Source organism: Squalius cephalus (genome assembly GCF_949319135.1).
Source record: "Squalius cephalus genome assembly, chromosome: 6".
Lineage (NCBI taxonomy): Eukaryota > Metazoa > Chordata > Actinopteri > Cypriniformes > Leuciscidae > Squalius > Squalius cephalus.
Window position 1 is genome coordinate 42,736,083 of NC_137127.1, and position 11,152 is coordinate 42,747,234.

The window sequence follows — 11,152 nt, forward strand, 5'->3', positions numbered from 1 at the left end:
GTTTTCCATCTAATGTCTGCATATCTCTTCTCTCTCTCTCTCTCTCTAGATTCAGTCTCTCTCTCTCTCTCTCTCTCTCGATTCAGCTCTCTCTCTCTCTCTCTCTCTCTCTCTCTCTCTCTCTCTCTCTCTCTCGATTCAGTCCTCCCTCGCCCTCCTGGATTCCATCACCTCTCCATCCATAACAGGTCCTGCACAGTATCCCGACGATAGGTCTTTGGCCTTGTACCAAAAGCACTCACAGGGCAGGGACATATATTAGAAACTGCAATTCAGAGCATGCACAAAACAAAAACAAGACGACAGCAGGACTTGAAATCATCACTGGAAAATCAGGAACGTCACCCTAAAATTTATGCTGGCCCAAGACCCAAGACTGTAAGAGATAAAATTCATAAGTAGACATGTACTGTAAACTCACTAGGGATGCACCAACATGAACATTTTGGCCGATAAAAACAACCGATAATTCTTTATTTTTGTAAGCCGATAACCGATATATTGGCCTGATAAATCTAAATCCAAATTTTAATATAATTTTTGAGAGCCTGATTACAAAAGCAAAAGTCTCACCATTAAAAGCCATGTCCAAAGCACTTCAACATAAATCAAACATATACAGCAGTAGCCTATAGTGAACCAGTGTAAGATTAATTTTACACTCTGATGGTCAAATTTCTTTCAAATTTTCAAAAGTCATTGGACTACACGTAGAAAAAAAAATTAATTGCATGTGCCATGGATAATTAAAATGATTAAGATTTTAATTAAACCATATAGTTTATGAAAATAATATGCAAAAAAGGTGCTAGTTATTATTAATAATGCATCAGTCCTTTTTTTGTTCTCAAATTATTATTACTGTTTCAAATAACGGCATTGCCGTTTGAGTTGCAAGCGATGAAGCTGAAGTGCTATGTTAGCAGGTTAATTAACTCATCGAAACCTATATAAGATTAATCAGATAATTCTGCAACATTAACATAATATTACAACTTATATCTGCACAAAATGACGCAAATACACAAGTGAACTAATTACGTGCTAGTTTTGTGGATGCGCTTTTCCCGTAAAACAAAGTGCTGAAACGCGGCAACTAAACCCAAAGAATTTGCAACGTTTTTTTTAAATATTGTTCTCTTTATAATGTTATGTATGCCCCTATATGTCAATAGTTATTAATGTGCATTGCTGTTTGCTGAATCTAAAGATGATCCCACCGGCAAACTGGAGCTCTTTACTACCGAGTTAATTAACTTCAACTTAATTAACTTAAAGTTATGTGAGATTATCTCTATGTGAGATTAATCCGATAATTATACAACATAAATATAATATTACAACTTAAATCTGCACAAAAGGGTGTGAATGCACAAGCCAACTTGTGCTAGTCATGAAGGTGTGGATGTGCTCTTCCCGAAACATTTCGCTAAAACACGGGCGAACAAAGAATTCACAACATTCTTTTACAGAAGTGTTTTCATTATAATTTTATGTAGCCTATATGACAGACTTGCGCTGCACATGTTAAACTTAACTGTATTTTCCTTTTCAAAGTGATTCCAATAATATTTCAAGATATTCAAAACCATCATGATGAACAGTGCGCATCTGAAGTGTCTCAGCTGAAGGGAATAATACATTATCTATCAGCTTTAATATATCGGTAATTGTACCAAGATTCATCACAAATATTTGATTAGGCTAAGGGTATAGAAATGTGCCTTTTCGACCATTGCTTTTTCCAAATTGAAAAATTATCCTCCTGGAACAAAAACAAATAAGATCTAAGAGGCTGTGAAGACTGAATTATTCTTTCTGAGTGTGTTGAAACCCCCCCAAAATCATAAGGCCAACTCTCTGCCTTGTATGTACAAGCTTGAGAGCTCTGAAATAAATATCTACTCCAAACACCGCCTCTGACTGAATCTATTTAGGTTGTCTAAATGTTTATCTGGCTTGTCTTGTAGTCCTCTGCAAGCCAAGGGGTCATGTTTTCTAGCGCTTCCAAAATAACAAAACAAATTGTGTGGTGCGAGTTCAACAAACATGCTTCTCTGGATTGCTATCACTGGCTTCATGTCAGATTGTTAAACTCTCAATCATGTTGGGCTTCAGCCGTTCTCTTAACCTGGAGGTGTGAGCAGATTCTGGACAGTGGCATCAGTTGGTGCCAATAACATAACCTTCATTAAATGTCAAAATAATAATATTAATAATACAGCTTGCATTCGGTACATTTGCAATACACCTTCCGAATACTGGGAGGACAGTAGTGGCACATTGGTTTCAGCAGATGGGGAAAGCTTATAAAAGGCCTCATTCAGAGTACAAATGGATGAGGGTGTCTGTCTCAGAATCATAAATATTATGCATCTCCCATTCTGTATCTTAATCTAATCTGGGCTGTACTAAATAGATGGGTCAGAGGCGTAACAATGCAGGGCCTTCTTTGGGCTAACCCCTGTAATTAATTCCTGTTTCCTGAAGCAGTTGGAAAAGACTATAAATGACCGTTTAACTCTGTTCCCCAGAGGGGCTGCCTCTTCCCGCATCGCGAAGCTCAAAATGGCACTTGCAACCACAGGCAACTACAGTAGTAGTAGTACCCACAGTGCCTTAGGCTCTGATCTGCCAGTTATGCGGACCTTCCAAACAAACAGTCTGTTTGTCAGGAGCAAGGGGGAGCCAGCCACGGCCGCTTTTGCCTTAATATAGTCCTGCTGATCTGTTGCCTGGCTTGAGCTGTAGAGAAAACCCATGTCAGATGTCGCTTATGGGCTGCAGTGTTTGAAATAGAAAGCTGTGGTGTGGCTGGGCTGGTACTAAACAAGTTGAAAGAAAATCAAGAAAGGGTTCTGACTGCTCGCGGGGCTGGACTGAGAACAGGAGCTGGTGAAGAAGGGTCAGTTCAGGAAGTCTCAGAGAAAATAATCTTAAAAACAGGAAGGTGCTGAGGATGCAGAAAACCCCTCCTACATTCTGCACAAGGTCAGGGCTCTCCTGTGAACAGTTTAGAAATTCATCTCAAGCATTGCCACGTGTGAGTATTCTCTACTTATTCTCTGTAAGTCGATTGGTGCATAGTTAAATAATGATGAGAAATGCATTCTTCACAATAAGTGTCCAAAATAAATAAATAAATGAACACATTTTATAAATATCAAACATGCTTATTTTGAATTTATAACTTTTTTCTTTTTAGAAATACCTGTCAAACTAATCTGAAAAGACACAAGTGGTTTCTTAAACAAAACAGAACTGTGTCCTTTTGTAAAGGTATAGCAACAGCGCTTGGAAATTTCACTAAAGAAAGTTGTTAAAGCAATGTAAGATGTCACAGAAACTGAACAATCTGATAAAATAAAATTAGATTAGTGAAAATATAGGCATTCTTTAATGAAAAACATGTTTAGTCATGTTTAGCTCTGAAAGCTAAACTATTTTAATAGACTGTGTCGCTGTCCATCATTAACTTTTTCTTTGCTCTCGATTAAAGTCGTAATTATATTAGTTTTGTATTTGCAGTGACGCAAAGTTGTAATGACAAAGCTGAAGAGAAAAATATTTTGATATCTAGCTCATAGGTGAGCAGAAGGTACAGCTTTTCTGTTTAGTATGCCAATTAATTATGTGTCAAATCTAAGGAGTAGATTTTAAGGATGGGTCTACATTTTCTGTTTAACTCCAAGGACGTTAAAACTATGATGGGCAATGAATCACAAGAAACAAATTCTTATTGTTGCCTCAGACCAGTGGGAGACGACCTTGGCGTCTCCGTTTAGTGAATTCCATTGTGTTAGGATCATCTTTTTAGAGCAAAATTTGCTCTAATCTGTTACAATCTGTTGAGCGAGAGGCAAAACCTGTGAGATATACCATTCACCCGATGTACATAGCTGCTGGACGGTATCCATCACCGCTACCAGGGCCTTAAATCACATCAGCAAAGCTTTAGCAGCCAGCCGTAATCCTTCTCCAGTTCCTATGGCTCTTGAAAAAGGATGGCGGCTGTCAGCTAACCCGAACTAATGAGACCTGGACTTCAGGGATTAAAGGCAATTATTCCGGGTGGTGGACCAACTCAGTATCACTACAGTTATGGTAGGTGAAATGTACCATCATGAAATCTTCCAACTCTATGAAATATCCTTTATCCTATTTGAAGTCAGACGTCACGTCGCAATTAAAAATAACCTCAAATTTGTTTGGTGGTTCCTCTAATCAGAATGAGGCTGATTAAGTATGCAGTGTGACGGTATGCTTGCCACACCGCATGACCACATTTGTCCTGTCTGCAAGGAATGAGGGCAGGGCAATATATTGAAAATCCATCATAAACATTACTCACATTGGCCTTCATAAAATTAAGCAACAGTGTATTTTGGTTACAAATGTTAACAAGTTAGATCACCTATATAAAACTAAATCATTTCATTTCACCATCTATGGCCAATAGCTAATCTCGGAATGATGCTGAGAGCAAAGTTCATGGCCCAAAGCTAAATAAACCTTCAAACCAAACCACATAACCCTACGAAATCACTTTCATCCCTCCCTACCCGGAGTGGGGGTAAAAAAAGCTGCCTAACATCTGTTGGGCAACAGAGGCTGGGTAGAGGATGACTCTCTGAATACCGAGTGCCCCCTAACTGACTCTCCAACTTTCTCTCTTTCGTTCAAGTCTCCCACGGCAACACGCCCGGACTGCCGCTTAAAGCTACTCAAACACATTCATCACTCATTTTTAATGTGCATTTACATTCTATCCTGCCCACAGCCCAAGAATACACAGATGGAACTAAAAAAAACTAGCAGAAAACTTCAACTGCTCAATCCATTTTTATGAAAACTAGCCTGCCTCTTCCTCCCCAGTCTGATCTTTCACATTAACCACAGTCCTTACCAGAGACAAGGTTTATGCTTGCCCATGTATTGATCTAAAGCAGAGTTTTCAACTCATGCGACAAAATACGACAGACCACCAGAATGACTGGAAAGTCCATCACTAGGTCCGAATCATTACACATGCTTACATTCAAATTGGCCAATTAGCATACCTTTTCAACAGCCCCATGTGTTTATCATTACCCAGAACTCTCTAAACGGCCAAACATTATTCTAGCGCTCTAAATAGAACTGCAGCGTTTAGCTCCAGTCTGCACTGGATAACCGATTCCCTTCTAATGATTTATAAATGCTCATAATTAGTGAAGGAACACTGATGGGTCATGACTTTACAATCACAAAATGTCATCAAGCCATTTAAAGTCCCCCTGTAGTCAAAAATGTTATCCCTTAAAACTCATCTTTGATCACCAAAATGACATATTTAAAAGTTTTTTCTTTGAAAAAAAAAAAGATGCATGCCTTAAAATAGCTTGAATGTAACTCTACACCCTTGCCTCACTTAGTATACGCAGTTCGATGAATATGCAGATTAGCCCCGCCTCCACTCACTCACACCAGCTCAGACATCCACTTGTTGACGATCACACGTTGACGTGATTGGTTACAAGGTAGTTTGTGACGTCAAAAACACCAGCGATTTCAAGCCGCGTTTTTGAGACTGTCACTGCAGTTTTAAGGAGAAAATACTCAGCAATGGTGTGTGCTTATGAATTTGCACATGGTTTGTCTTAAAGCAAATTAAAAACACAACATTAAAAGCTTGATTTTCACCACAGGGAGACTTTAATTAGGAGGCTATGAGGGCTTTGACTACAGACGTGAAAAGGAACAAAACGGGAAAGCAAAAGCAACTGAAGACGAGTACTTCAAATTATCTAGCAAGATAAATGCTAAGATGTGGGAAAAAAGAGTGACCTTCGAAACGAGTAATCCTCCAACTAAAGAATGAGTGGGTGAGTTAACAGGAAATGCTTTTTCGTTCCCCCCTCCAGGGCAAAACTCAGATTGAGAGTCTCTGAGCATGGGTTCTCTGAAGGTGCCCACCTGTGGCCCAAAGCGTCAATGAAAAATTTTCAGGAATATATTCTGCTTTCTGGAACATCAACTCTTCCAGATTCTAAGTGCAGCCCCTATGTAAGAAAAGTCAGTTTGAAACAGTGAAGGCATACGGGCATCATTCTAGTACCAGGTAGAAAAAGGAGATCTCATCTGAGATGTGGGAGCTTAATAAACACTATCAGTAAACGATCAAATGTGACAGAGGAAGAGGACCGGAAAACTTCCTTTTCATCCTTCTCTTTTTAAGCTGATGAAAAATAAATAAGAGGGATGGTGAAACATCTCCATGGTATATTCAAATACTTGTAGATACATAGGCATTATCTTTTATAACTATATAAATATACAATATTTTATATTTTTCTGGCAACAAAACAATAAGGGGTTTCTCAAACAGAGTGACAGCCTTAAACTAAAACTAAACCGATAAAGAAAAGAAAAAAAAGTTAAAAGAAAAAAGGTATCAAATTAAATGGGTTCATTTACATTACTATGTGAATAAACTGATTCCCTAGAATCCTTTCTTCAACTCACTCAACTCTAAAGCTATGTGTGCAATTCAAACACATAACAGTGATGTAGCATTATGAAAATTAAAGGCTACTCGTTAAAAAAAAGCACTGTAAAAGTTACTGTTTTGAAGACAGCCGAGCCATTGTCAAGATACTGAAAAAGTAATTACGTTTCTACTCGCTTTGATAACAGAACAAGCAAAAACTAGGCAACTTCCCAATATGAAGGGAAAGTGACATCCTGAACTGTACAGTCACATGGGAATTGAGAGCAAACCAAAAATATGACCGAAACAACAAAACTAAACTTTCTACCACAGCAAAACATATAACACACAACAACTCAAGCTGTATATATTTGTGGTTATGAACTCTAAACATGGTTTTATCTCTAACTAGAGCGACAGGAAACAATTTAGACAGTTCCAACTGTGCAAAGTGAGATTTTATTGTGTAGTGATTATGTTTATGATGAGATGATAAGCATATGTTTAACCCATCAGCATAGTTGTCTTTCTCGACATACTTTATTCTGTGAAGATCGTCGAAAAAAATGAGAGCCAACAGGTGAAAGAGAACAAGTTGGATGATATGCGACCAAGCTCAACATTCCTGCCTGGACAAAAATAAAGACATGATAAAAGTTCACTCCGCTGTCCTACAGTCTCTCATCCCTTAATTCTCTACGCCTTTCACATGTCCCATAAAATACCGCAACGTAACCACACAGCATTTTTCAGATAAATATATGGTTTGGGCTGTGAATGTAGCGAAAATAATCATTAAAAAAAATCACATTCTTATGATCATTCATAACACTTGCCTTTTCCTGGGAAGCACTTTTTAAATCTTTTATTGTGTTGGTATCTTGAGACGATCTCTCAGCCTCTTTCTCTCCCGAGCAGAAAGCATGAGGGCTTTGTTACCCAGCAGTCATGTTGTCCTAACCTCTCTTGATCACACAAAAGCCACTCACATGCCACATGTAGGCATCCATTTACGCCTCTTTAGAAGCAGAAGATCAAAAGAGTCATTACGCCCACAGGAGGAACAATACAGAGATACAAACCTCTATCTGCTCCCGGAATCATAAACATAAGTATGCGAATAAACAATCTTTTTTTTAAATAATCTACAAAAGCCTATGAATATACCAAAGATATGACAACCCATCAAACATAAGACTATCTATTACACTGTGACAGTTATGAGACATTTAATATGAATTTGGGTTAGAGAGTTTGATCTTTCAGCTGCGAGGTTTTTATAAATATTGACATATTTCCTTAAATCGCTTTTAACCAACTTATCGGCACGCCTTAAAATATTAGCAAATTCCAGCAGTTTGTCTCTTTAAAAAAACTAAAATGTTTTCATCTTAAGCATATTTCAATCAATGCGGTGTAGTTTAAAAAAACCTTTTATCTGCAAGGACTGAAATTCAACTAATAGGTCATTATGACACTTGTGTTATTTAAATGCAGCTCTAAAATAACCAATTCTGTAAATTCTCTATTCAATTTTTCTATTTTATTGTCTTTTGTTCAACTGCTATTTATTTTCCAGAAAGAAAAAAAACAAAAAAAACATGGGTTCTGTCTCACAGGTATCTCGTTTCAAAGAGCCGAGTGTTTGGGGTCTGACTAATACATATTGTGGGGTTTGTTTTCATCAAGAAATAGCTCAAATCAAACTGCAATAGAGGTGAAGAAATGACCTTCTTTCCATGTTAATAAAGACGTACAATCACAAATACATTCATTACATAAGATGGATGACAACTTAGACACTTCAGAGGAATGCCAGCAAAAAGCAGTTATGTTAAGTGATTATGCACACTAGTATAAGGTTTTATTTACGGATTCAACAGCCAACCCTTCCCTAGAAGACACACAAGTGCTTATGGACACACTAACAATACAAACAAAACACTTGTCACAGAGGAAAACATTTCCAATAGTTTTATGTTTTCATATTTACATAGATAAATCTGAGTGCTCTCAAGGCCAACAAGAACATCATGTTGTGTTCATACGGTTATAGTTATGATTAAAGTCAGAAAAAAAAAAACTAAAGTCAACTCAGGAAAACTGAAGTGGTTTCATTCATGGGATAGAAAGTTTTTTTTACACTTGCCACTTTTATACAGGGACAGTTTGAACAGTCTGACTCTAGAAACTTTCAACACACTTTACACTCATGCATTCCAACATAAAATCTTTTAGACATACACTCTGTAAACTTGTATTTACACTAAAAACTTTATAAACTTTAAAAAATAAATGTTGTTTGATGCACCCTTTTTACATTTCTGTTTCTACATCCTATACAATTACAATTTACACTGTACATTCAAATAGTGTGTTTCAAGTCTTTCAACTTTGTTTCTACGCTGTCTACACTACTGTACATCCTGTAACACTCAAATAGTTTGTTTTAACTCTTGATTTCTACACTTTAAACTTTGTTTGTACACTCTTTACAATATGGAAAGAGGGTTGTTTATGTATGCCAAAACAAAACTTTTTCACTTGGAACTTTATGCCAATACATTACACTTTGACATCTCCACAGTTTACAGTGACGTCGAGTTTGGTGTAAAACTTTGTTTTCACATCTACACGTTCTGAGGGGAAAATTATCTTCATGCATTCCAGAACAAAAATCATATTTAACACTTTACACTTTCTCCTCATCTATGGTGTTTGCAGTGCGTCTCGTGCAGGATAAATGAGTGAATACACATGAACTCTTCGCACTGTTACACACTTTCAGCGGAAGAGTCTCTTCACTGTGGCGGTGAGTGAAGCCTCTCCAAAGTTTCTTACCTTTTACAGGAGGGCAAAAGCTGCGGGCAGCCGGACACACTAGCAATGAAACACATTCTCTTGATAGCAGATCCGTACGGGGCCCTCCATTAGACGCGGGCGCAAAGTGCAAAACAACGGGAAAAGGAGTAACGTTAGCGATATGCCGTTGCGTTGCTCTCTGTCCAGGACGTACAGCCGAGTCAAAGTCAAAGTACGTACTCAAACCTTCAGGTCCCGGTGAAGTTCGTAGTAAGTGAACCCTACTCGTCTAACTGTTTCACTTTGTCTTCTCTTTCCCCTGCACACATTTACTCTCTCTCTACTACTACTGTCTTTTTCTACACACACGGAGAGTGAGAGAGGGGATCATATTGCTCTGTAGCTCGTCAGAGCAGGAATGTTCCAGCCCTACAGCAGCAGGGCAGAGCTTCAGTATGCAGGGGGTTGCCCTACTCTACTGCCTCTGTGTGTGTGTGTGTGTGTGTGTGTGCGCGCGCGCGCGCCCTTTAATGAATATTACCCCATACCCAACATTACCCCAATCATCCTCAGCTTGCATTTGTCAGACTGGAATTATTTTCACTTCAGTATTTATTCAAATGATATTTAATTTAGTGATATTTATATGCTTGGTTTTTTAACTAAAATAATAAAATAATACTAGGATATTTAATTGAAAAATGTAACACTTTACAATAAGGTTTGTTCCAAAATAATTACACGTTTGTAAAGAATATAAAAATACAGTAAAAATAGTAATAAATAACTTAAAATAACTGTTTTCTATATGAATATATTTTAAAATGTAATTTATTCCTGTGATGTCAAAGCTGAATTTTCAGCATCATTATTCCAGTCTTCATTCACATGATCCTTCAGAAATTATTCTAATGTGCTGATTTACTCAAGAAACATTTCTTATTATCAGTGTTGAAAACACTTGACTGCTGCTTAACATTTTTGTGGAAATATAGTCAAATAGAACTTTTTTCAGGGTTCTTTGATGAATAGAAAGTTCAATAAACAGCATTTATATGCATTTATTAAATGCATTTATTTAAAAGTATTTATTAAATAGAAATCTTTCATCAATTTATTGATCAATTCATTGCAATAAATGTATTAATCTCTCTTCTCTCTCTCCTTACAGACAAGTACAAGTATTTAAAAAATATATATATAAGTGTTTTTTTTTATCACACAACTGATTGTTTTAAAATTTCACTGATCTATCAGTTTACATCTACAGCTAATTGAATTAATTTCTTTCATATTTTTTCCATTGCTCTAAGCCTGTGTAAGGTGAACGTTTACTGAGCGCTACTGAGACAGATGTTGTTGCGATTGGCAGGTGGTGTCCCTGTTTATGCCTCCATAATCCTCAGCAATGCAGGAGTTTTCAGGAAGAATGTGATATATTTGTACAGAGCACATTCCTCAGTCATTCACCAACAAGGACAGTTACAAAAAAAGGACAGAGTTTAAAAAGACCATAACATGGATTAAGAACAGCATAGCATTTGCTTTTATAGCGCCTGTTTAAAACGAGTGTGTGCCTTGTTTGAGTAGCTACATTCTGTGGATCATTTTTTGGGCTTAGGATCATTGGTTGGACGTAGCTTATGTTGTTTGGCTGGGACTATTTTGTGAGATGAGGGTGTGTGTGTGGGGGGGGGAGAAGTTCAGGTGTGGCTGACTGGTGTGTGTGTGTGTGTGTACAGCCAGAATGTGCTGTGTGCCTGAGCTTGTGTGTGAAACAGTCATTTGTTCTGTGTATGGGCATGTGTAAATAACTTAATAATCTTTGCACATGTAATAATTGGACTAGGCCGGTGATGGGACGGCCCACCCGGACGGGAG

The 11,152-nt window shown here is 37.5% G+C and overlaps 1 protein-coding gene across 1 annotated transcript in view; it reads right to left on the reverse strand.

Annotated features, from left to right (window-relative positions):
* Positions 1–9,763, reverse strand: part of cdon (cell adhesion associated, oncogene regulated) — a 41,661-nt gene extending 31,898 nt beyond the window's left edge. Inside the window, exon 1 of the mRNA XM_079874617.1 lies at positions 9,311–9,763. The gene's annotated coding sequence lies outside the window, so the exon portion shown is untranslated. The remainder of the gene's footprint in view (positions 1–9,310) is intronic.
* Between the last annotated feature and the right edge of the window lie 1,389 nt (positions 9,764–11,152).